Genomic DNA, 24,177 nt, shown 5'->3' on the forward strand with positions numbered 1-24,177 from the left:
GCGAAACATCGCTCCGGAGCACACGTTCAGTGGGGCACCAGCCAAAGCAAAGGCCAGGGCCGGTAGTGGACGTCGTGGAGCTGAATGGCGAGCCAGTGAAGGGCCCAAGGATCCCTCCTGTATGTGGCGGACAGGTCATGCGTGTCCCCACGTCCATAAACCATTGGACTGCTGAGGCCCAGGCTGCCAATTTCGGCCTTGCCTTCGGAGCCCGGCCACGTGCGCAGCCTTGCAGCGGAGGCGGGGACATGTAGACAGCAAAAATTGGGAAAATGGCAGTGTTTCTGCGATTTCCCTGGCATCGGCCGTTTTGAGCGGCTTGCTTTTTCTCCTGGTAGGATAGGGCCCTGACGGAGAAAGGCAGGATTACGTGTGCAGGAAAGGTGTGTGCTGAGAGGGTGACGACGTTGAGACCATGTTGGGATCTTTAGTCCCAGGAAAGGCCCCTGGCGGGTGTGGGTCAGTGTTCTCTACCCACCCCAAGTGGCGGGGGGAGGTTTTCACCATACAAAGCAGCAGCGGAATTATTCGTCGCCGGAGAGGTTGCATCTGCCCACAAGCTCCACCTGGCCGGGGTCCGCACCTACTTTACTGCCCATGTCCATCAACAGAAGCTAAGACCTTGCAGAGAGACTACCTGCTATTGTCTACCCACAGGGAAGCAGGACAGCCAGAAGCCTCCCCCGTTTCATCGCTAGGCTCTCTCTCAGGCCCCTCATACTCGTGATGTGTCTCAAGGGTAGAACGAAGAGAGTTCTCCGAAGGAACACATACACAGAGGGGCCACAGATGCTGAGGAAGGGCGCCTTGCCTACTGATATCCTAGCATAAGTGGAAAAGTGGTACCTGCCTGCTGGCCCAGTGTGTCGAACGTGTCCACCTCAGGGTTGCCTACTGTGAAGTGATTCCCTGGGTGACCTCGGTTTTGTGGCCCAAAAGAGAAGGGGCCGTTGTGTGTCCATGGGTGAAATGGAGGGCTCTGCGGAACTGGCCGCTGAGGCTGGACCTCTCCTATTGGCTCAGTGTCTGTGACCCGTCCCCGTCAGAAGTTCCGGCCAGCCTTCCGGTGGCTGTCTCCATGGTGATTGGGAAAGAAGCCTTAGGCCCCGCACTCAGCCTTCACCTGGCCTACCTGGCCTCTTTGCCCTCATCTAGACCGCTGTGTGGATGAAAGAAAGAATGTCGGCCAATGACCACATGTCCTCGTTGCCTTTGGAGGATTAGGCTCCTTGCCTGGGCAGAAGACAGCCAAGGTCAGCCTGAGCCTAGACACCTAGTGACCTGTGACACTGCAGGCAGTGACAGATGTTCATTTTCATGCTCGCGTATCCGCAGGTGGCGGATTCAGAGTGGTCGGAGAAGAAGCGTAACTAGGGATGACACACACACACGAGGGCACGGGGGAAAGGTCAGGGAAAATAGCTGAGGTCGTGGAGCTCTAGCGGAGCCACTGTAGGGCCCAGGCCTCTCTCCTGTTCGTGGCAAAGAGGTGATCCATATGCCGCCATGCGCAGACTCTGGACTGCTTGGGCCCTGGATGCCCAGATTTCGGCCTTGTCTTCGGAGAAGTGTCACACATGCACTGTGCCAGCGGAGGCTGTGGCCCAGCAGAGGGCAAAATCTTGAAAACGGGGCCTTCAGTTGACTTTGCCTGTGCTCTCCTTTGGCTGAGTGACATCGTGTGTTTCCTAGCAGGAGAAGGCATTCGTGGAGAGAGGCGGATTCCATGTGTGCAGGCAAAGTGTGTGCTGAGATGATGAGTCGCTGGAGACCACGGTGGACTCCTCAGACCCAGGATAGGCCTCTGGCAGGTATGTGTCAATGTTTTCTGCCCCCATGCCACTCAGCCGGGTATTTGCATAGAATGATATCCCCGGAATTAGTAGTCTCCGGAAAGGCTGCTACATGTCAGCAAGCTTCACCTGGCCATGTCCGCCCGTGATGTAGCTTCCCAATCCGTGGCTACTCTCTAGACCTTCCAGATAGACTAGCAGATCTTCTCTGCCCTTGGGCAACCGGTAGAGCCAGAGGACTTCCCCGTTTGCTCTTTCGTCTCTAGGCCCTCTGTCAGGCACTCCAAGGTGTGAAGTGACAAGGGGGAGAAGGAAGAGATTTCAGAGAAGGAACACATCCAGAGAGAGACAGAGAGAGGCAAGAGATGCTGAGTGGGGATGCCTTGCGTACTGATATCCTCAGGAAAGTGGGAAAGAGGTACCTGGCCTGCTCTGCCAATGCCCTGAAGCAGTCCGCACCAGGGGCTGCCTTGTGCCTGCGTAGCCTTTCCCAGGGAGTGCTGAAATCCCGTGGCCACTAGGTGTCGTAGGTCACAATGGAGGGCCCTGTGTCATCTGCCTGGCGGGCCGGATCTCTGCCATTGGCTCGGTCTTGTCAGCAGGCCCATCGCAAGCTCCGCCCACTCTTCCGGTGGGGGGACTGTCTCTATGGTGATGGCAAAGAAGCCTTAGCCCCGCCCACCTGGCCTTCACTTCAGCTCCCTGGCCCGCTGACCCTCACTCAGACCTCTGTGTTGCTCCAAATGAATGTCCGCCAGTGCCCTGGTGTCAGCACCTGGGATAAAGAATTCGGGACCTTGCCTGGGGAGAAGGCAGACTAGGTCAGCGGGTACCTGGAAGTCTACTGCCTTGTGACACTGCTGCCGGTGACAAATGGTGACTCCCACACTCACATATCGCCTGGTGGCAGAATGATAGTGATGGGTGGAGAAACATCGCTCCGGAGCACACTTTCAGTGGGGCACCAGCCAAAGCAAAGGCCAGGGCCGGTAGTGGACGTCGTGGAGCTGAATGGCGAGCCAGTGAAGGGCCCAAGGATCCCTCCTGTATGTGGCGAAGAGGTCATGCGTGTCCCCACGTCCATAAACCACTGGACGGCTGGGGCCCAGGCTGCCAGGATTTCGGCCTTGCCTTCGGAGCCCGGCCACATGCGCAGCCTTGCAGCGGAGGCGGGGACATGTAGACAGCCAAAATTGGGAAAATGGCAGTGTTTCCTCGATTTCCCTGGCATCGGCCGTTTTGAGCGGCTTGCTTTTTCTCCTGGTAGGATAGGGCCCTGACGGAGAAAGGCAGGATTACGTGTGCAGGAAAGGTGTGTGCTGAGAGGGTGACGACGTTGAGACCATGTTGGGATCTTTAGTCCCAGGAAAGGCCCCTGGCGGGTGTGGGTCAGTGTTCTCTACCCATCCCACGTGGCGGGGGGAGGTTTTCACCATACAAAGCTGCAGCGGAATTATTCGTCGCCGGAGAGGTTGCATCTGCCCACAAGCTCCACCTGGCCGGGGTCCGCCCCTACTGTATCGCCCATGTCAATCAACAGAAGCTAAGACCTTGCAGAGAGACTACCTGCTATTGTCTACCCACGGGGAAGCAGGACAGCCAGAAGCCTCCCCCGTTTCATCGCTAGGCTCTCTCTCAGGCCTCTCATACTTGTGATGTGTCTCAAGGGTAGAACGAAGAGAGTTCTCCGAAGGAACACATACACAGAGGGGCCATAGATGCTGAGGAAGGGCGCCTTGCCTACTGATATCCTAGCGTAAGTGGAAAAGTGGTACCTGCCTGCTGGCCCAGTGTGTCGAACGTGTCCACATCAGGGGCTGCCTACTGTGAAGTGATTCCCTGGGTGCCCTCGGTTTTGTGGCCCAAAAGAGAAGGGGCCGTCGTGTGTCCATGGGTGAAATGGAGGGCTCTGCGGAACTGGCCGCTTAGGCTGGACCTCTCCTATTGGCTCAGTGTCTGTGACCCGTCCCCGTCAGAAGTTCCGGCCAGCCTTCCGGTGGCTGTCTCCATGGTGATTGGGAAAGAAGCCTTAGGCCCTGCACTCAGCCTTCACCTGGCCTACCTGGCCTCTTTCCCCTCATCTAGACCGCTGTGTGGATGAAAGAAAGAATGTCGGCCAATGACCACATGTCCTCGTTGCCTTTGAAGGATTAGGCTCCTTGCCTGGGCAGAAGACAGCCAAGGTCAGCCTGAGCCTAGACACCTAGTGACCTGTGACACTGCAGGCAGTGACAGGTGTTCATTTTCATGCTCACGTATCCGCAGGTGGCGGATTCAGAGTGGTCGGAGAAGAAGCGTAACTAGGGATGACACACACACACGAGGGCACGGGGGAAAGGTCAGGGAAAATAGCTGAGGTCGTGGAGCTCTAGCGGAGCCACTGTAGGGCCCAGGCCTCTCTCCTGTTCGTGGCAAAGAGGTGATCCATATGCCGCCATGCGCAGACTCTGGACTGCTTGGGCCCTGGATGCCCAGATTTCGGCCTTGTCTTCGGAGAAGTGTCACACATGCACTGTGCCAGCGGAGGCTGTGGCCCAGCAGAGGGCAAAATCTTGAAAACGGGGCCTTCAGTTGACTTTGCCTGTGCTCTCCTTTGGCTGAGTGACATCGTGTGTTTCCTAGCAGGAGAAGGCATTCGTGGAGAGAGGCGGATTCCATGTGTGCAGGCAATGTGTGTGCTGAGACCAATGAGTCGCTGGAGACCAGGGTGGACTCCTCAGACCCGGGATAGGCCTCTGGCAGGTATGTGTCAATGTTTTCTGCCCATGGCACTCAGCCGGGTATCTGCATAGAATGTTATCCCCGGAATTAGTAGTCTCCGGAGAGGCTGCTACATGTCAGCAAGCTTCACCCGGCCAGGTCCGCCCGTGATGTAGCTCCGCAATCCCTGGCTACTCTCTAGACCTTCCAGATAGACTAGCAGATCTTCTCTGCCCTTGGGCAACCGGTAGAGCCAGAGGCCTTCCCCGTTTGCTCTTTCGTCTCTAGGCCCTCTGTCAGGCACTCCAAGGTGTGAAGTGACAAGGGGGAGAAGGAAGAGATTTCAGAGAAGGAACACATCCAGAGAGAGACAGAGAGAGGCAAGAGATGCTGAGTGGGGATGCCTTGCGTACTGATATCCTCAGGAAAGTGGGAAAGAGGTACCTGGCCTGCTCTGCCAATGCCCTGAAGCAGTCCGCACCAGGGGCTGCCTTGTGCCTGCGTAGCCTTTCCCAGGGTGTGCTCAAATCCCGTGGCCACTAGGTGTCGTAGGTCACGATGGAGGGCCCTGTGTCATCTGCCTGGCGGGCCGGATCTCTGCCATTGGCTCGGTCTTGTCAGCAGGCCCATCGCAAGCTCCGCCCACTCTTCCGGTGGGGGGACTGTCTCTATGGTGATGGCAAAGAAGCCTTAGCCCCGCCCACCTGGCCTTCACTTCAGCTCCCTGGCCCGCTGACCCTCACTCAGACCTCTGTGTTGCTCCAAATGAATGTCCGCCAGTGCCCTGGTGTCAGCACCTGGGATAAAGAATTCGGGACCTTGCCTGGGGCAGAAGGCAGCCTAGGTCAGCGGGTACCTGGAAGTCTACTGCCTTGTGACACTGCTGCCAGTGACAAATGGTGACTCCCACACTCACATATCGCCTGGTGGCAGAATGATAGTGATGGGTGGAGAAACATCGCTCCGGAGCACACGTTCAGTGGGGCACCAGCCAAAGCAAAGGCCAGGGCCGGTAGTGGACGTCATGGAGCTGAATAGCGAGCCAGTGAAGGGCCCAAGGATCCCTCCTGTATGTGGCGAACAGGTCATGCGTGTCCCCACGTCCATAAACCACTGGACGGCTGGGGCCCAGGCTGCCAGGATTTCGGCCTTGCCTTCGGAGCCCGGCCACGTGCGCAGCCTTGCAGCGGAGGCGGGGACATGTAGACAGCCAAAATTGGGAAAATGGCAGTGTTTCCTCGATTTCCCTGGCATCGGCCGTTTTGAGCGGCTTGCTTTTTCTCCTGGTAGGATAGGGCCCTGACGGAGAAAGGCAGGATTACGTGTGCAGGAAAGGTGGGTGCTGAGAGGTTGACGACGTTGAGACCATGTTGGGATCTTTAGTCCCAGGAAAGGCCCCTGGCGGGTGTGGGTCAGTGTTCTCTACCCACCCCAAGTGGCGGGGGGAGGTTTTCACCATACAAAGCAGCAGCGGAATTATTCGTCGCCGGAGAGGTTGCATCTGCCCACAAGCTCCACCTGGCCGGGGTCCGCACCTACTTTACTGCCCATGTCCATCAACAGAAGCTAAGACCTTGCAGAGAGACTACCTGCTATTGTCTACCCACAGGGAAGCAGGACAGCCAGAAGCCTCCCCCGTTTCATCGCTAGGCTCTCTCTCAGGCCCCTCATACTCGTGATGTGTCTCAAGGGTAGAACGAAGAGAGTTCTCCGAAGGAACACATACACAGAGGGGCCACAGATGCTGAGGAAGGGCGCCTTGCCTACTGATATCCTAGCATAAGTGGAAAAGTGGTACCTGCCTGCTGGCCCAGTGTGTCGAACGTGTCCACCTCAGGGTTGCCTACTGTGAAGTGATTCCCTGGGTGACCTCGGTTTTGTGGCCCAAAAGAGAAGGGGCCGTTGTGTGTCCATGGGTGAAATGGAGGGCTCTGCGGAACTGGCCGCTGAGGCTGGACCTCTCCTATTGGCTCAGTGTCTGTGACCCGTCCCCGTCAGAAGTTCCGGCCAGCCTTCCGGTGGCTGTCTCCATGGTGATTGGGAAAGAAGCCTTAGGCCCCGCACTCAGCCTTCACCTGGCCTACCTGGCCTCTTTGCCCTCATCTAGACCGCTGTGTGGATGAAAGAAAGAATGTCGGCCAATGACCACATGTCCTCGTTGCCTTTGGAGGATTAGGCTCCTTGCCTGGGCAGAAGACAGCCAAGGTCAGCCTGAGCCTAGACACCTAGTGACCTGTGACACTGCAGGCAGTGACAGATGTTCATTTTCATGCTCGCGTATCCGCAGGTGGCGGATTCAGAGTGGTCGGAGAAGAAGCGTAACTAGGGATGACACACACACACGAGGGCACGGGGGAAAGGTCAGGGAAAATAGCTGAGGTCGTGGAGCTCTAGCGGAGCCACTGTAGGGCCCAGGCCTCTCTCCTGTTCGTGGCAAAGAGGTGATCCATATGCCGCCATGCGCAGACTCTGGACTGCTTGGGCCCTGGATGCCCAGATTTCGGCCTTGTCTTCGGAGAAGTGTCACACATGCACTGTGCCAGCGGAGGCTGTGGCCCAGCAGAGGGCAAAATCTTGAAAACGGGGCCTTCAGTTGACTTTGCCTGTGCTCTCCTTTGGCTGAGTGACATCGTGTGTTTCCTAGCAGGAGAAGGCATTCGTGGAGAGAGGCGGATTCCATGTGTGCAGGCAAAGTGTGTGCTGAGATGATGAGTCGCTGGAGACCACGGTGGACTCCTCAGACCCAGGATAGGCCTCTGGCAGGTATGTGTCAATGTTTTCTGCCCCCATGCCACTCAGCCGGGTATTTGCATAGAATGTTATCCCCGGAATTAGTAGTCTCCGGAAAGGCTGCTACATGTCAGCAAGCTTCACCTGGCCATGTCCGCCCGTGATGTAGCTTCCCAATCCGTGGCTACTCTCTAGACCTTCCAGATAGACTAGCAGATCTTCTCTGCCCTTGGGCAACCGGTAGAGCCAGAGGACTTCCCCGTTTGCTCTTTCGTCTCTAGGCCCTCTGTCAGGCACTCCAAGGTGTGAAGTGACAAGGGGGAGAAGGAAGAGATTTCAGAGAAGGAACACATCCAGAGAGAGACAGAGAGAGGCAAGAGATGCTGAGTGGGGATGCCTTGCGTACTGATATCCTCAGGAAAGTGGGAAAGAGGTACCTGGCCTGCTCTGCCAATGCCCTGAAGCAGTCCGCACCAGGGGCTGCCTTGTGCCTGCGTAGCCTTTCCCAGGGAGTGCTGAAATCCCGTGGCCACTAGGTGTCGTAGGTCACAATGGAGGGCCCTGTGTCATCTGCCTGGCGGGCCGGATCTCTGCCATTGGCTCGGTCTTGTCAGCAGGCCCATCGCAAGCTCCGCCCACTCTTCCGGTGGGGGGACTGTCTCTATGGTGATGGCAAAGAAGCCTTAGCCCCGCCCACCTGGCCTTCACTTCAGCTCCCTGGCCCGCTGACCCTCACTCAGACCTCTGTGTTGCTCCAAATGAATGTCCGCCAGTGCCCTGGTGTCAGCACCTGGGATAAAGAATTCGGGACCTTGCCTGGGGAGAAGGCAGACTAGGTCAGCGGGTACCTGGAAGTCTACTGCCTTGTGACACTGCTGCCGGTGACAAATGGTGACTCCCACACTCACATATCGCCTGGTGGCAGAATGATAGTGATGGGTGGAGAAACATCGCTCCGGAGCACACGTTCAGTGGGGCACCAGCCAAAGCAAAGGCCAGGGCCGGTAGTGGACGTCGTGGAGCTGAATGGCGAGCCAGTGAAGGGCCCAAGGATCCCTCCTGTATGTGGCGAAGAGGTCATGCGTGTCCCCACGTCCATAAACCACTGGACGGCTGGGGCCCAGGCTGCCAGGATTTCGGCCTTGCCTTCGGAGCCCGGCCACATGCGCAGCCTTGCAGCGGAGGCGGGGACATGTAGACAGCCAAAATTGGGAAAATGGCAGTGTTTCCTCGATTTCCCTGGCATCGGCCGTTTTGAGCGGCTTGCTTTTTCTCCTGGTAGGATAGGGCCCTGACGGAGAAAGGCAGGATTACGTGTGCAGGAAAGGTGTGTGCTGAGAGGGTGACGACGTTGAGACCATGTTGGGATCTTTAGTCCCAGGAAAGGCCCCTGGCGGGTGTGGGTCAGTGTTCTCTACCCATCCCACGTGGCGGGGGGAGGTTTTCACCATACAAAGCTGCAGCGGAATTATTCGTCGCCGGAGAGGTTGCATCTGCCCACAAGCTCCACCTGGCCGGGGTCCGCCCCTACTGTATCGCCCATGTCAATCAACAGAAGCTAAGACCTTGCAGAGAGACTACCTGCTATTGTCTACCCACGGGGAAGCAGGACAGCCAGAAGCCTCCCCCGTTTCATCGCTAGGCTCTCTCTCAGGCCCCTCATACTTGTGATGTGTCTCAAGGGTAGAACGAAGAGAGTTCTCCGAAGGAACACATACACAGAGGGGCCACAGATGCTGAGGAAGGGCGCCTTGCCTACTGATATCCTAGCATAAGTGGAAAAGTGGTACCTGCCTGCTGGCCCAGTGTGTCGAACGTGTCCACCTCAGGGTTGCCTACTGTGAAGTGATTCCCTGGGTGACCTCGGTTTTGTGGCCCAAAAGAGAAGGGGCCGTTGTGTGTCCATGGGTTAAATGGAGGGCTCTGCGGAACTGGCCGCTTAGGCTGGACCTCTCCTATTGGCTCAGTGTCTGTGACCCGTCCCCGTCAGAAGTTCCGGCCAGCCTTCCGGTGGCTGTCTCCATGGTGATTGGGAAAGAAGCCTTAGGCCCCGCACTCAGCCTTCCCCTGCCTACCTGGCCTCTTTGCCCTCATCTAGACCGCTGTGTGGATGAAAGAAAGAATGTCGGCCAATGACCACATGTCCTCGTTGCCTTTGAAGGATTAGGCTCCTTGCCTGGGCAGAAGACAGCCAAGGTCAGCCTGAGCCTAGACACCTAGTGACCTGTGACACTGCAGGCAGTGACAGATGTTCATTTTCATGCTCGCGTATACGCAGGTGGAGGATTCAGATTGGTCGGAGAAGAAGTGTAACTAGGGATGACACACACACACGAGCGCACGGGGGAAAGGTCAGGGAAAATAGCTGAGGTCGTGCAGCTCTAGCGGAGTCTGTGTTGGGCCCAGGCCTCCCTCCTGTTCGTGGCAAAGAGGTGATCCATATGCCGCCATGCGCAGACTCTGGACTGCTTGGGCCCTGGATGCCCAGATTGCGGCCTTGTCTTCGGAGAAGTGTCACACATGCACTGTGCCAGCGGAGGCTGTGGCCCAGCAGAGGGCAAAATCTTGAAAATGGGGCCTTCAGTTGACTTTGCCTGTGCTCTCCTTTGGCTGAGTGACATCGTGTGTTTCCTAGCAGGAGAAGGCATTCGTGGAGAGAGGCGGATTCCATGTGTGCAGGCAATGTTTGTGCTGAGATGATGAGTCGCTGGAGACCAGGGTGGACTCCTCAGACCCGGGATAGGCCTCTGGCAGGTATGTGTCAATGTTTTCTGCCCATGGCACTCAGCCGGGTATCTGCATAGAATGTTATCCGCGGAATTAGTAGTCTTCGGAGAGGCTGCTACATGTCAGCAAGCTTCACCCGGCCAGGGCCGCCCGTGATGTAGCTTCCCAATCCGTGGCTACTCTCTAGACCTTCCAGATAGACTAGCAGATCTTCTCTGCCCTTGGGCAACCGGTAGAGCCAGAGGCCTTCCCCCTTTGCTCTTTCGTCTCTAGGCCCTCTGTCAGGCACTCCAAGGTGTGAAGTGACAAGGGGGAGAAGGAAGAGATTTCAGAGAAGGAACACATCCAGAGAGAGACAGAGAGAGGCAAGAGATGCTGAGTGGGGATGCCTTGCGTACTGATATCCTCAGGAAAGTGGGAAAGAGGTACCTGGCCTGCTCTGCCAATGCCCTGAAGCAGTCCGCACCAGGGGCTGCCTTGTGCCTGCGTAGCCTTTCCCAGGGTGTGCTCAAATCCCGTGGCCACTAGGTGTCGTAGGTCACGATGGAGGGCCCTGTGTCATCTGCCTGGCGGGCCGGATCTCTGCCATTGGCTCGGTCTTGTCAGCAGGCCCATCGCAAGCTCCGCCCACTCTTCCGGTGGGGGGACTGTCTCTATGGTGATGGCAAAGAAGCCTTAGCCCCGCCCACCTGGCCTTCACTTCAGCTCCCTGGCCCGCTGACCCTCACTCAGACCTCTGTGTTGCTCCAAATGAATGTCCGCCAGTGCCCTGGTGTCAGCACCTGGGATAAAGAATTCGGGACCTTGCCTGGGGCAGAAGGCAGCCTAGGTCAGCGGGTACCTGGAAGTCTACTGCCTTGTGACACTGCTGCCAGTGACAAATGGTGACTCCCACACTCACATATCGCCTGGTGGCAGAATGATAGTGATGGGTGGAGAAACATCGCTCCGGAGCACACGTTCAGTGGGGCACCAGCCAAAGCAAAGGCCAGGGCCGGTAGTGGACGTCATGGAGCTGAATGGCGAGCCAGTGAAGGGCCCAAGGATCCCTCCTGTATGTGGCGAACAGGTCATGCGTGTCCCCACGTCCATAAACCACTGGACGGCTGGGGCCCAGGCTGCCAGGATTTCGGCCTTGCCTTCGGAGCCCGGCCACGTGCGCAGCCTTGCAGCGGAGGCGGGGACATGTAGACAGCCAAAATTGGGAAAATGGCAGTGTTTCCTCGATTTCCCTGGCATCGGCCGTTTTGAGCGGCTTGCTTTTTCTCCTGGTAGGATAGGGCCCTGACGGAGAAAGGCAGGATTACGTGTGCAGGAAAGGTGGGTGCTGAGAGGTTGACGACGTTGAGACCATGTTGGGATCTTTAGTCCCAGGAAAGGCCCCTGGCGGGTGTGGGTCAGTGTTCTCTACCCACCCCAAGTGGCGGGGGGAGGTTTTCACCATACAAAGCAGCAGCGGAATTATTCGTCGCCGGAGAGGTTGCATCTGCCCACAAGCTCCACCTGGCCGGGGTCCGCACCTACTTTACTGCCCATGTCCATCAACAGAAGCTAAGACCTTGCAGAGAGACTACCTGCTATTGTCTACCCACAGGGAAGCAGGACAGCCAGAAGCCTCCCCCGTTTCATCGCTAGGCTCTCTCTCAGGCCCCTCATACTCGTGATGTGTCTCAAGGGTAGAACGAAGAGAGTTCTCCGAAGGAACACATACACAGAGGGGCCACAGATGCTGAGGAAGGGCGCCTTGCCTACTGATATCCTAGCATAAGTGGAAAAGTGGTACCTGCCTGCTGGCCCAGTGTGTCGAACGTGTCCACCTCAGGGTTGCCTACTGTGAAGTGATTCCCTGGGTGACCTCGGTTTTGTGGCCCAAAAGAGAAGGGGCCGTTGTGTGTCCATGGGTGAAATGGAGGGCTCTGCGGAACTGGCCGCTTAGGCTGGACCTCTCCTATTGGCTCAGTGTCTGTGACCCGTCCCCGTCAGAAGTTCCGGCCAGCCTTCCGGTGGCTGTCTCCATGGTGATTGGGAAAGAAGCCTTAGGCCCCGCACTCAGCCTTCACCTGGCCTACCTGGCCTCTTTGCCCTCATCTAGACCGCTGTGTGGATGAAAGAAAGAATGTCGGCCAATGACCACATGTCCTCGTTGCCTTTGGAGGATTAGGCTCCTTGCCTGGGCAGAAGACAGCCAAGGTCAGCCTGAGCCTAGACACCTAGTGACCTGTGACACTGCAGGCAGTGACAGATGTTCATTTTCATGCTCGCGTATCCGCAGGTGGAGGATTCAGATTGGTCGGAGAAGAAGTGTAACTAGGGATGACACACACACACGAGGGCACGGGGGAAAGGTCAGGGAAAATAGCTGAGGTCGTGGAGCTCTAGCGGAGTCTGTGTAGGGCCCAGGCCTCCCTCCTGTTCATGGCAAAGAGGTGATCCATATGCCGCCATGCGCAGACTCTGGACTGCTGGGGCCCTGGATGCCCAGATTGCGGCCTTGTCTTCGGAGAAGTGTCACACATGCACTGTGCCAGCGGAGGCTGTGGCCCAGCAGAGGGCAAAATCTTGAAAATGGGGCCTTCAGTTGACTTTGCCTGTGCTCTCCTTTGGCTGAGTGACATCGTGTGTTTCCTAGCAGGAGAAGGCATTCGTGGAGAGAGGCGGATTCCATGTGTGCAGGCAATGTTTGTGCTGAGATGATGAGTCGCTGGAGACCAGGGTGGACTCCTCAGACCCGGGATAGGCCTCTGGCAGGTATGTGTCAATGTTTTCTGCCCATGGCACTCAGCCGGGTATCTGCATAGAATGTTATCCGCGGAATTAGTAGTCTCCGGAGAGGCTGCTACATGTCAGCAAGCTTCACCCGGCCAGGGCCGCCCGTGATGTAGCTTCCCAATCCGTGGCTACTCTCTAGACCTTCCAGATAGACTAGCAGATCTTCTCTGCCCTTGGGCAACCGGTAGAGCCAGAGGCCTTCCCCCTTTGCTCTTTCGTCTCTAGGCCCTCTGTCAGGCACTCCAAGGTGTGAAGTGACAAGGGGGAGAAGGAAGAGATTTCAGAGAAGGAACACATCCAGAGAGAGACAGAGAGAGGCAAGAGATGTTGAGTGGGGATGCCTTGCGTACTGATATCCTCAGGAAAGTGGGAAAGAGGTACCTGGCCTGCTCTGCCAATGCCCTGAAGCAATCCGCACCAGGGGCTGCCTTGTGCCTGCGTAGCCTTTCCCAGGGTGTGCTCAAATCCCGTGGCCACTAGGTGTCGTAGGTCACGATGGAGGGCCCTGTGTCATCTGCCTGGCGGGCGGGATCTCTGCCATTGGCTCGGACTTGTCAACAGGCCCATCGCAAGCTCCGCCCACTCTTCCGGTGGGGGGACTGTCTCTATGGTGATGGCAAAGAAGCCTTAGCCCCGCCCACCTGGCCTTCACTTCAGCTCCCTGGCCCGCTGACCCTCACTCAGACCTCTGTGTTGCTCCAAATGAATGTCCGCCAGTGCCCTGGTGTCAGCACCTGGGATAAAGAATTCGGGACCTTGCCTGGGGCAGAAGGCAGCCTAGGTCAGCGGGTACCTGGAAGTCTACTGCCTTGTGACACTGCTGCCAGTGACAAATGGTGACTCCCACACTCACATATCGCCTGGTGGCAGAATGATAGTGATGGGTGGAGAAACATCGCTCCGGAGCACACGTTCAGTGGGGCACCAGCCAAAGCAAAGGCCAGGGCCGGTAGTGGACGTCGTGGAGCTGAATGGCGAGCCAGTGAAGGGCCCAAGGATCCCTCCTGTATGTGGCGAACAGGTCATGCGTGTCCCCACGTCCATAAACCATTGGACTGCTGGGGCCCAGGCTGCCAATTTCGGCCTTGCCTTCGGAGCCCGGCCACATGCGCAGCCTTGCAGCGGAGGCGGGGACATGTAGACAGCCAAAATTGGGAAAATGGCAGTGTTTCTGCGATTTCCCTGGCATCGGCCGTTTTGAGCGGCTTGCTTTTTCTCCTGGTAGGATAGGGCCCTGACGGAGAAAGGCAGGATTACGTGTGCAGGAAAGGTGTGTGCTGAGAGGGTGACGACGTTGAGACCATGTTGGGATCTTTAGTCCCAGGAAAGGCCCCTGGCGGGTGTGGGTCAGTGTTCTCTACCCATCCCACGTGGCGGGGGGAGGTTTTCACCATACAAAGCAGCAGCGGAATTATTCGTCGCCGGAGAGGTTGCATCTGCCCACAAGCTCCACCTGGCCGGGGTCCGCCCCTACTGTATCGCCCATGTCAATCAACAGAAGCTAAGACCTTCCAGAGAGACTACCTGCTATTGTCTACCCACGGGGAAGCGGGACAGCCAGAAGCCTCCCCCGTTTCATCGCTAGGCTCTCTCTCAGGCCCCTCATACTCGTGATGTGTCTCAAGGGTAGAACGAAGAGAGTTCTCCGAAGGAACACATACACAGAGGGGCCACAGATGCTGAGGAAGGGCGCCTTGCCTACTGATATCCTAGCGTAAGTGGAAAAGTGGTACCTGCCTGCTGGCCCAGTGTGTCGAACGTGTCCACATCAGGGGCTGCCTACTGTGAAGTGATTCCCTGGGTGCCCTCGGTTTTGTGGCCCAAAAGAGAAGGGGCCGTCGTGTGTCCATGGGTGAAATGGAGGGCTCTGCGGAACTGGCCGCTGAGGCTGGACCTCTCCTATTGGCTCAGTGTCTGTGACCCGTCCCCGTCAGAAGTTCCGGCCAGCCTTCCGGTGGCTGTCTCCATGGTGATTGGAAAAGAAGCCTTAGGCCCGGCACTCAGCCTTCACCTGGCCTACCTGGCCTCTTTCCCCTCATCTAGACCGCTGTGTGGATGAAAGAAAGAATGTCGGCCAATGACCACATGTCCTCATAGCCTTTGAAGGATTAGGCTCCTTGCCTGGGCAGAAGACAGCCAAGGTCAGCCTGAGCCTAGACACCTAGTGACCTGTGACACTGCAGGCAGTGACAGATGTTCATTTTCATGCTGACGTATCCGCAGGTGGCGGATTCAGATTGGTCGGAGAAGAAGTGTAACTAGGGATGACACACACACACGAGCGCACGGGGGAAAGGTCAGGGAAAATAGCTGAGGTCGTGGAGCTCTAGCAGAGCGAGTGTAGGGCCCAGGCCTCCCTCCTGTTCCTGGAAAAGAGGTGAAACATATGCCGCCATGCGCAGACTCTGGACTGCTGGGGCCCTGGATGCCCAGATTGCAGCCTTGTCTTCGGAGAAGTGTCACACATGCACTGTGCCAGCGGAGGCTGTGGCCCAGCAGAGGGCAAAATCTTGAAAATGGGGCCTTCAGTTGACTTTGCCTGTGCTCTCCTTTGGCTGAGTGACATCGTGTGTTTCCTAGCAGGAGAAGGCATTCGTGGAGAGAGGCGGATTCCATGTGTGCAGGCAAAGTGTGTGCTGAGATGATGAGTCGCTGGAGACCAGGGTGGACTCCTCAGACCCGGGATAGGCCTCTGGCAGGTATGTGTCAATGTTTTCTGCCCATGGCACTCAGCCGGGTATCAGCATAGAATGTTACCCCCGGAATTAGTAGTCTTCGGAGAGGCTGCTACATGTCAGCAAGCTTCACCTGGCCAGGTCCGCCCGTGATGTAGCTTCCCAATCCGTGGCTACTCTCTAGACCTTCCAGATAGACTAGCAGATCTTCTCCACCCTTGGGCAACCGGTAGATCCAGAGGCCTTCCCCCTTGCTCTTTCGTCTCTAGGCCCTCTGTCAGGCACTCCAAGGTGTGAAGTGACAAGGGGGAGAAGGAAGAGATTTCAGAGAAGGAACACATCCAGAGAGAGACAGAGAGAGGCAAGAGATGCTGAGTGGGGATGCCTTGCGTACTGATATCCTCAGGAAAGTGGGAAAGAGGTACCTGGCCTGCTCTGCCAATGCCCTGAAGCAGTCCGCACCAGGGGCTGCCTTGTGCCTGCGTAGCCTTTCCCAGGGAGTGCTCAAATCCCGTGGCCACTAGGTGTCGTAGGTCACGATGGAGGGCCCTGTGTCATCTGCCTGGTGGGCCGGATCTCTGCCATTGGCTCGGTCTTGTCAGCAGGCCCATCGCAAGCTCCGCCCACTCTTCCAGTGGGGGGACTGTCTCTATGGTGATGGCAAAGAAGCCTTAGCCCCGCCCACCTGGCCTTCACTTCAGCTCCCTGGCCCGCTGACCCTCACTCAGACCTCTGTGTTGCTCCAAATGAATGTCCGCCAGTGCCCTGGTGTCAGCACCTGGGGTAAAGAATTCGGGACCTTGCCTGGGGCAGAAGGCAGCCTAGGTCTGCGGGTACCTGGAAGTCTACTGCCTTGTGACACTGCTGCCAGTGACAAATGGTGACTCCCACACTCACATATCGCCTGGTGGCAGAATGATAGTGATGGGTGGAGAAACATCGCTCCGGAGCACACGTTCAGTGGGGCACCAGCCAAAGCAAAGGCCAGGGCCGGTAGTGGACGTCGTGGAGCTGAACGGCGAGCCAGTGAAGGGCCCAAGGATCCCTCCTGTATGTGGCGAACAGGTCATGCGTGTCCCCACGTCCATAAACCATTGGACTGCTGGGGCCCAGGCTGCCAGGATTTTGGCCTTGCCTTCGGAGCCCGGCCACATGCGCAGCCTTGCAGCGGAGGCGGGGACATGTAGACAGCCAAAATTGGGAAAATGGCAGTGTTTCTGCGATTTCCCTGGCATCGGCCGTTTTGAGCGGCTTGCTTTTTCTCCTGGTAGGATAGGGCCCTGACGGAGAAAGGCAGGATTACGTGTGCAGGAAAGGTGGGTGCTGAGAGGTTGACGATGTTGAGACCATGTTGGGATCTTTAGTCCCAGGAAAGGCCCCTGGCGGGTGTGGGTCAGTGTTCTCTACCCACCCCAAGTGGCGGGGGGAGGTTTTCACCATACAAAGCAGCAGCGGAATTATTCGTCGCCGGAGAGGTTGCATCTGCCCACAAGCTCCACCTGGCCGGGGTCCGCACCTACTTTACTGCCCATGTCCATCAACAGAAGCTAAGACCTTGCAGAGAGACTACCTGCTATTGTCTACCCACGGGGAAGCAGGACAGCCAGAAGCCTCCCCCGTTTCATCGCTAGGCTCTCTCTCAGGCCCCTCATACTCGTGATGTGTCTCAAGGGTAGAACGAAGAGAGTTCTCCGAAGGAACACATACACAGAGGGGCCACAGATGCTGAGGAAGGGCGCCTTGCCTACTGATATCCTAGCATAAGTGGAAAAGTGGTACCTGCCTGCTGGCCCAGTGCGTCGAACTTGTCCACCTCAGGGTTCCCTACTGTGAAGTGATTCCCTGGGTGACCTCGGTTTTGTAGCCCAAAAGAGAAGGGGCCGTTGTGTGTCCATGGGTGAAATGGAGGGCTCTGCGGAACTGGCCGCTTAGGCTGGACCTCTCCTATTGGCTCAGTGTCTGTGACCCGTCCCCGTCAGAAGTTCCGGCCAGCCTTCCGGTGGCTGTCTCCATGGTGATTGGGAAAGAAGCCTTAGGCCCCGCACTCAGCCTTCACCTGGCCTACCTGGCCTCTTTGCCCTCATCTAGACCGCTGTGTGGATGAAAGAAAGAATGTCGGCCAATGACCACATGTCCTCGTTGCCTTTGGAGGATTAGGCTCCTTGCCTGGGCAGAAGACAGCCAAGGTCAGCCTGAGCCTAGACACCTAGTGACCTGTGACACTGCAGGCAGTGACAGATGTTCATTTTCATGCTCGCGTATCCGCAGGTGGAGGATTCAGATTGGTCGGAGAAGAAGTGTAACTAGGGATGACACACACACACGAGGGCACGGGGGAAAGGTCAGGGAAAATAGCTGAGGTCGTGGAGCTCTAGCGGAGTCTGTGTAGGGCCCAGGCCTCCCTCCTGTTCGTGGCAAAGAGGTGATCCATATGCCGCCATGCGCAGACTCTGGACTGCTGGGGCCCTGGATGCCCAGATTGCGGCCTTGTCTTCGGAGAAGTGTCACACATGCACTGTGCCAGCGGAGGCTGTGGCCCAGCAGAGGGCAAAATCTTGAAAATGGGGCCTTCAGTTGACTTTGCCTGTGCTCTCCTTTGGCTGAGTGACATCGTGTGTTTCCTAGCAGGAGAAGGCATTCGTGGAGAGAGGCGGATTCCATGTGTGCAGGCAATGTTTGTGCTGAGATGATGAGTCGCTGGAGACCACGGTGGACTCCTCAGACCCGGGATAGGCCTCTGGCAGGTATGTGTCAATGTTTTCTGCCCATGGCACTCAGCCGGGTATCTGCATAGAATGTTATCCGCGGAATTAGTAGTCTCCGGAGAGGCTGCTACATGTCAGCAAGCTTCACCCGGCCAGGGCCGCCCGGGATGTAGCTTCCCAATCCGTGGCTACTCTCTAGACCTTCCAGATAGACTAGCAGATCTTCTCTGCCCTTGGGCAACCGGTAGAGCCAGAGGCCTTCCCCCTTTGCTCTTTCGTCTCTAGGCCCTCTGTCAGGCACTCCAAGGTGTGAAGTGACAAGGGGGAGAAGGAAGAGATTTCAGAGAAGGAACACATCCAGAGAGAGACAGAGAGAGGCAAGAGATGTTGAGTGGGGATGCCTTACGTACTGATATCCTCAGGAAAGTGGGAAAGAGGTACCTGGCCTGCTCTGCCAATGCCCTGAAGCAGTCCGCACCAGGGGCTGCCTTGTGCCTGCGTAGCCTTTCCCAGGGTGTGCTCAAATCCCGTGGCCACTAGGTGTCGTAGGTCACGATGGAGGGCCCTGTGTCATCTGCTTGGCGGGCCGGATCTCTGCCATTGGCTCGGTCTTGTCAACAGGCCCATCGCAAGCTCCGCCCACTCTTCCGGTGGGGGGACTGTCTCTATGGTGATGGCAAAGAAGCCTTAGCCCCGCCCACCTGGCCTTCACTTCAGCTCCCTGGCCCGCTGACCCTCACTCAGACCTCTGTGTTGCTCCAAATGAATGTCCGCCAGTGCCCTGGTGTCAGCACCTGGGATAAAGAATTCGGGACCTTGCCTGGGGCAGAAGGCAGCCTAGGTCAGCGGGTACCTGGAAGTCTACTGCCTTGTGACACTGCTGCCAGTGACAAATGGTGACTCCCACACTCACATATCGCCTGGTGGCAGAATGATAGTGATGGGTGGAGAAACATCGCTCCGGAGCACACGTTCAGTGGGGCAGCAGCCAAAGCAAAGGCCAGGGCCGGTAGTGGACGTCGTGGAGCTGAACGGCGAGCCAGTGAAGGGCCCAAGGATCCCTCCTGTATGTGGCGGACAGGTCATGCGTGTCCCCACGTCCATAAACCATTGGACTGCTGGGGCCCAGGCTGCCAATTTCGGCCTTGCCTTCGGAGCCCGGCCACATGCGCAGCCTTGCAGCGCAGGCGGGGACATGTAGACAGCCAAAATTGGGAAAATGGCAGTGTTTCTGCGATTTCCCTGGCATCGGCCGTTTTGAGCGGCTTGCTTTTTCTCCTGGTAGGATAGGGCCCTGACGGAGAAAGGCAGGATTACGTGTGCAGGAAAGGTGTGTGCTGAGAGGGTGACGACGTTGAGACCATGTTGGGATCTTTAGTCCCAGGAAAGGCCCCTGGCGGGTGTGGGTCAGTGTTCTCTACCCATCCCACGTGGCGGGGGGAGGTTTTCACCATACAAAGCAGCAGCGGAATTATTCGTCGCCGGAGAGGTTGCATCTGCCCACAAGCTCCACCTGGCCGGGGTCCGCCCCTACTGTATCGCCCATGTCAATCAACAGAAGCTAAGACCTTCCAGAGAGACTACCTGCTATTGTCTACCCACGGGGAAGCAGGACAGCCAGAAGCCTCCCCCGTTTCATCGCTAGGCTCTCTCTCAGGCCCCTCATACTCGTGATGTGTCTCAAGGGTAGAACGAAGAGAGTTCTCCGAAGGAACACATACACAGAGGGGCCACAGATGCTGAGGAAGGGCGCCTTGCCTACTGATATCCTAGCGTAAGTGGAAAAGTGGTACCTGCCTGCTGGCCCAGTGTGTCGAACGTGTCCACATCAGGGGCTGCCTACTGTGAAGTGATTCCCTGGGTGCCCTCGGTTTTGTGGCCCAAAAGAGAAGGGGCCGTCGTGTGTCCATGGGTGAAATGGAGGGCTCTGCGGAACTGGCCGCTGAGGCTGGACCTCTCCTATTGGCTCAGTGTCTGTGACCCGTCCCCGTCAGAAGTTCCGGCCAGCCTTCCGGTGGCTGTCTCCATGGTGATTGGGAAAGAAGCCTTAGGCCCGGCACTCAGCCTTCACCTGGCCTACCTGGCCTCTTTCCCCTCATCTAGACCGCTGTGTGGATGAAAGAAAGAATGTCGGCCAATGACCACATGTCCTCATTGCCTTTGAAGGATTAGGCTCCTTGCCTGGGCAGAAGACAGCCAAGGTCAGCCTGAGCCTAGACACCTAGTGACCTGTGACACTGCAGGCAGTGAGAGATGTTCATTTTCATGCTGACGTATCCACAGGTGGCGGATTCAGATTGGTCGGAGAAGAAGTGTAACTAGGGATGACACACACACACGACGGCACGGGGGAAAGGTCAGGGAAAATAGCTGAGGTCGTGGAGCTCTAGCAGAGCCAGTGTAGGGCCCAGGCCTCCCTCCTGTTCCTGGAAAAGTGGTGAAACATATGCCGCCATGCGCAGACTCTGGACTGCTGGGGCCCTGGATGCCCAGATTGCGGCCTTGTCTTCGGAGAAGTGTCACACATGCACTGTGCCAGCGGAGGCTGTGGCCGAGCAGAGGGCAAAATCTTGAAAATGGGGCCTTCAGTTGACTTTGCCTGTGCTCTCCTTTGGCTGAGTGACATCGTGTGTTTCCTAGCAGGAGAAGGCATTCGTGGAGAGAGGCGGATTCCATGTGTGCAGGCAAAGTGTGTGCTGAGATGATGAGTCGCTGGAGACCACGGTGGACTCCTCAGACCCGGGATAGGCCTCTGGCAGGTATGTGTCAATGTTTTCTGCCCATGGCACTCAGCCGGGTATCTGCATAGAATGTTACCCCCGGAATTAGTAGTCTTCGGAGAGGCTGCTACATGTCAGCAAGCTTCACCTGGCCAGGTCCGCCCGTGATGTGGCTTCCCAATCCGTGGCTACTCTCTAGACCTTCCAGATAGACTAGCAGATCTTCTCCACCCTTGGGCAACCGGTAGAGCCAGAGGCCTTCCCCGTTTGCTGTTTCGTCTCTAGGCCCTCTGTCAGGCACTCCAAGGTGTGAAGTGACAAGGGGGAGAAGGAAGAGATTTCAGAGAAGGAACACATCCAGAGAGAGACAGAGAGAGGCAAGAGATGCTGAGTGGGGATGCCTTGCGTACTGATATCCTCAGGAAAGTGGGAAAGAGGTACCTGGCCTGCTCTGCCAATGCCCTGAAGCAGTCCGCACCAGGGGCTGCCTTGTGCCTGCGTAGCCTTTCCCAGGGTGTGTTCAAATCCTGTGGCCACTAGGTGTCGTAGGTCACGATGGAGGGCCCTGTGTCATCTGCCTGGTGGGCCGGATCTCTGCCATTGGCTCGGTCTTGTCAGCAGGCCCATCGCAAGCTCCGCCCACTCTTCCAGTGGGGGGACTGTCTCTATGGTGATGGCAAAGAAGCCTTAGCCCCGCCCACCTGGCCTTCACTTCAGCTCCCTGGCCCGCTGACCCTCACTCAGACCTCTGTGTTGCTCCAAATGAATGTCCGCCAGTGCCCTGGTGTCAGCACCTGGGGTAAAGAATTCGGGACCTTGCCTGGGGCAGAAGGCAGCCTAGGTCTGCGGGTACCTGGAAGTCTACTGCCTTGTGACACTGCTGCCAGTGACAAATGGTGACTCCCACACTCACATATCGCCTGGTGGCAGAATGATAGTGATGGGTGGAGAAACATCGCTCCGGAGCACACGTTCAGTGGGGCACCAGCCAAAGCAAAGGCCAGGGCCGGTAGTGGACGTCGTGGAGCTGAATGGCGAGCCAGTGAAGGGCCCAAGGATCCCTCCTGTATGTGGCGAACAGGTCATGCGTGTCCCCACGCCCATAAACCATTGGACTGCTGGGGCCCAGGCTGCCAGGATTTCGGCCTTGCCTTCGGAGCCCGGCCACATGCGCAGCCTTGCAGCGGAGGCGGGGACATGTAGACAGCCAAAATTGGGAAAATGGCAGTGTTTCCTCGATTTCCCTGGCATCGGCCGTTTTGAGCGGCTTGCTTTTTCTCCTGGTAGGATAGGGCCCTGACGGAGAAAGGCAGGATTACGTGTGCAGGAAAGGTGGGTGCTGAGAGGTTGACGACGTTGAGACCATGTTGGGATCTTTAGTCCCAGGAAAGGCCCCTGGCGGGTGTGGGTCAGTGTTCTCTACCCACCACAAGTGGCGGGGGGAGGTTTTCACCATACAAAGCAGCAGCGGAATTATTCGTCGCCGGAGAGGTTGCATCTGCCCACAAGCTCCACCTGGCCGGGGTCCGCACCTACTTTACTGCCCATGTCCATCAACAGAAGCTAAGACCTTGCAGAGAGACTACCTGCTATTGTCTACCCACGGGGAAGCAGGACAGCCAGAAGCCTCCCCCGTTTCATCGCTAGGCTCTCTCTCAGGCCCCTCATACTCGTGATGTGTCTCAAGGGTAGAACGAAGAGAGTTCTCCGAAGGAACACATACACAGAGGGGCCACAGATGCTGAGGAAGGGCGCCTTGCCTACTGATATCCTAGCGTAAGTGGAAAAGTGGTACCTGCCTGCTGGCCCAGTGTGTCGAACGTGTCCACATCAGGGGCTGCCTACTGTGAAGTGATTCCCTGGGTGCCCTCGGTTTTGTGGCCCAAAAGAGAAGGGGCCGTCGTGTGTCCATGGGTGAAATGGAGGGCTCTGCGGAACTGGCCGCTGAGGCTGGACCTCTCCTATTGGCTCAGTGTCTGTGACCCGTCCCCGTCAGAAGTTCCGGCCAGCCTTCCGGTGGCTGTCTCCATGGTGATTGGGAAAGAAGCCTTAGGCCCCGCACTCAGCCTTCACCTGGCCTACCTGGCCTCTTTCCCCTCATCTAGACCGCTGTGTGGATGAAAGAAAGAATGTCGGCCAATGACCACATGTCCTCATAGCCTTTGAAGGATTAGGCTCCTTGCCTGGGCAGAAGACAGCCAAGGTCAGCCTGAGCCTAGACACCTAGTGACCTGTGACACTGCAGGCAGTGAGAGATGTTCATTTTCATGCTGACGTATCCACAGGTGGAGGATTCAGATTGGTCGGAGAAGAAGTGTAACTAGGGATGACACACACACACGACGGCACGGGGGAAAGGTCAGGGAAAATAGCTGAGGTCGTGGAGCTCTAGCAGAGCCAGTGTAGGGCCCAGGCCTCCCTCCTGTTCCTGGAAAAGAGGTGAAACATATGCCGCCATGCGCAGACTCTGGACTGCTGGGGCCCTGGATGCCCAGATTGCGGCCTTGTCTTCGGAGAAGTGTCACACATGCACTGTGCCAGCGGAGGCTGTCGCCCAGCAGAGGGCAAAATCTTGAAAATGGGGCCTTCAGTTGACTTTGCCTGTGCTCTCCTTTGGCTGAGTGACATCGTGTGTTTCCTAGCAGGAGAAGGCATTCGTGGAGAGAGGCGGATTCCATGTGTGCAGGCAAAGTGTGTGCTGAGATGATGAGTCGCTGGAGACCACGGTGGACTCCTCAGACCCGGGATAGGCCTCTGGCAGGTATGTGTCAATGTTTTCTGCCCATGGCACTCAGCCGGGTATCTGCATAGAATGTTACCCCCGGAATTAGTAGTCTTCGGAGAGGCTGCTACATGTCAGCAAGCTTCACCTGGCCAGGTCCGCCCGTGATGTGGCTTCCCAATCCGTGGCTACTCTCTAGACCTTCCAGATAGACTAGCAGATCTTCTCCACCCTTGGGCAACCGGTAGAGCCAGAGGCCTTCCCCGTTTGCTGTTTCGTCTCTAGGCCCTCTGTCAGGCACTCCAAGGTGTGAAGTGACAAGGGGGAGAAGGAAGAGATTTCAGAGAAGGAACACATCCAGAGAGAGACAGAGAGAGGCAAGAGATGCTGAGTGGGGATGCCTTGCGTACTGATATCCTCAGGAAAGTGGGAAAGAGGTACCTGGCCTGCTCTGCCAATGCCCTGAAGCAGTCCGCACCAGGGGCTGCCTTGTGCCTGCGTAGCCTTTCCCAGGGTGTGTTCAAATCCTGTGGCCACTAGGTGTCGTAGGTCACGATGGAGGGCCCTGTGTCATCTGCCTGGTGGGCCGGATCTCTGCCATTGGCTCGGTCTTGTCAGCAGGCCCATCGCAAGCTC

This window comes from Elephas maximus, chromosome 20 (genome assembly GCF_024166365.1).
Source record: "Elephas maximus indicus isolate mEleMax1 chromosome 20, mEleMax1 primary haplotype, whole genome shotgun sequence".
Taxonomy (NCBI): Eukaryota; Metazoa; Chordata; class Mammalia; order Proboscidea; family Elephantidae; genus Elephas; species Elephas maximus.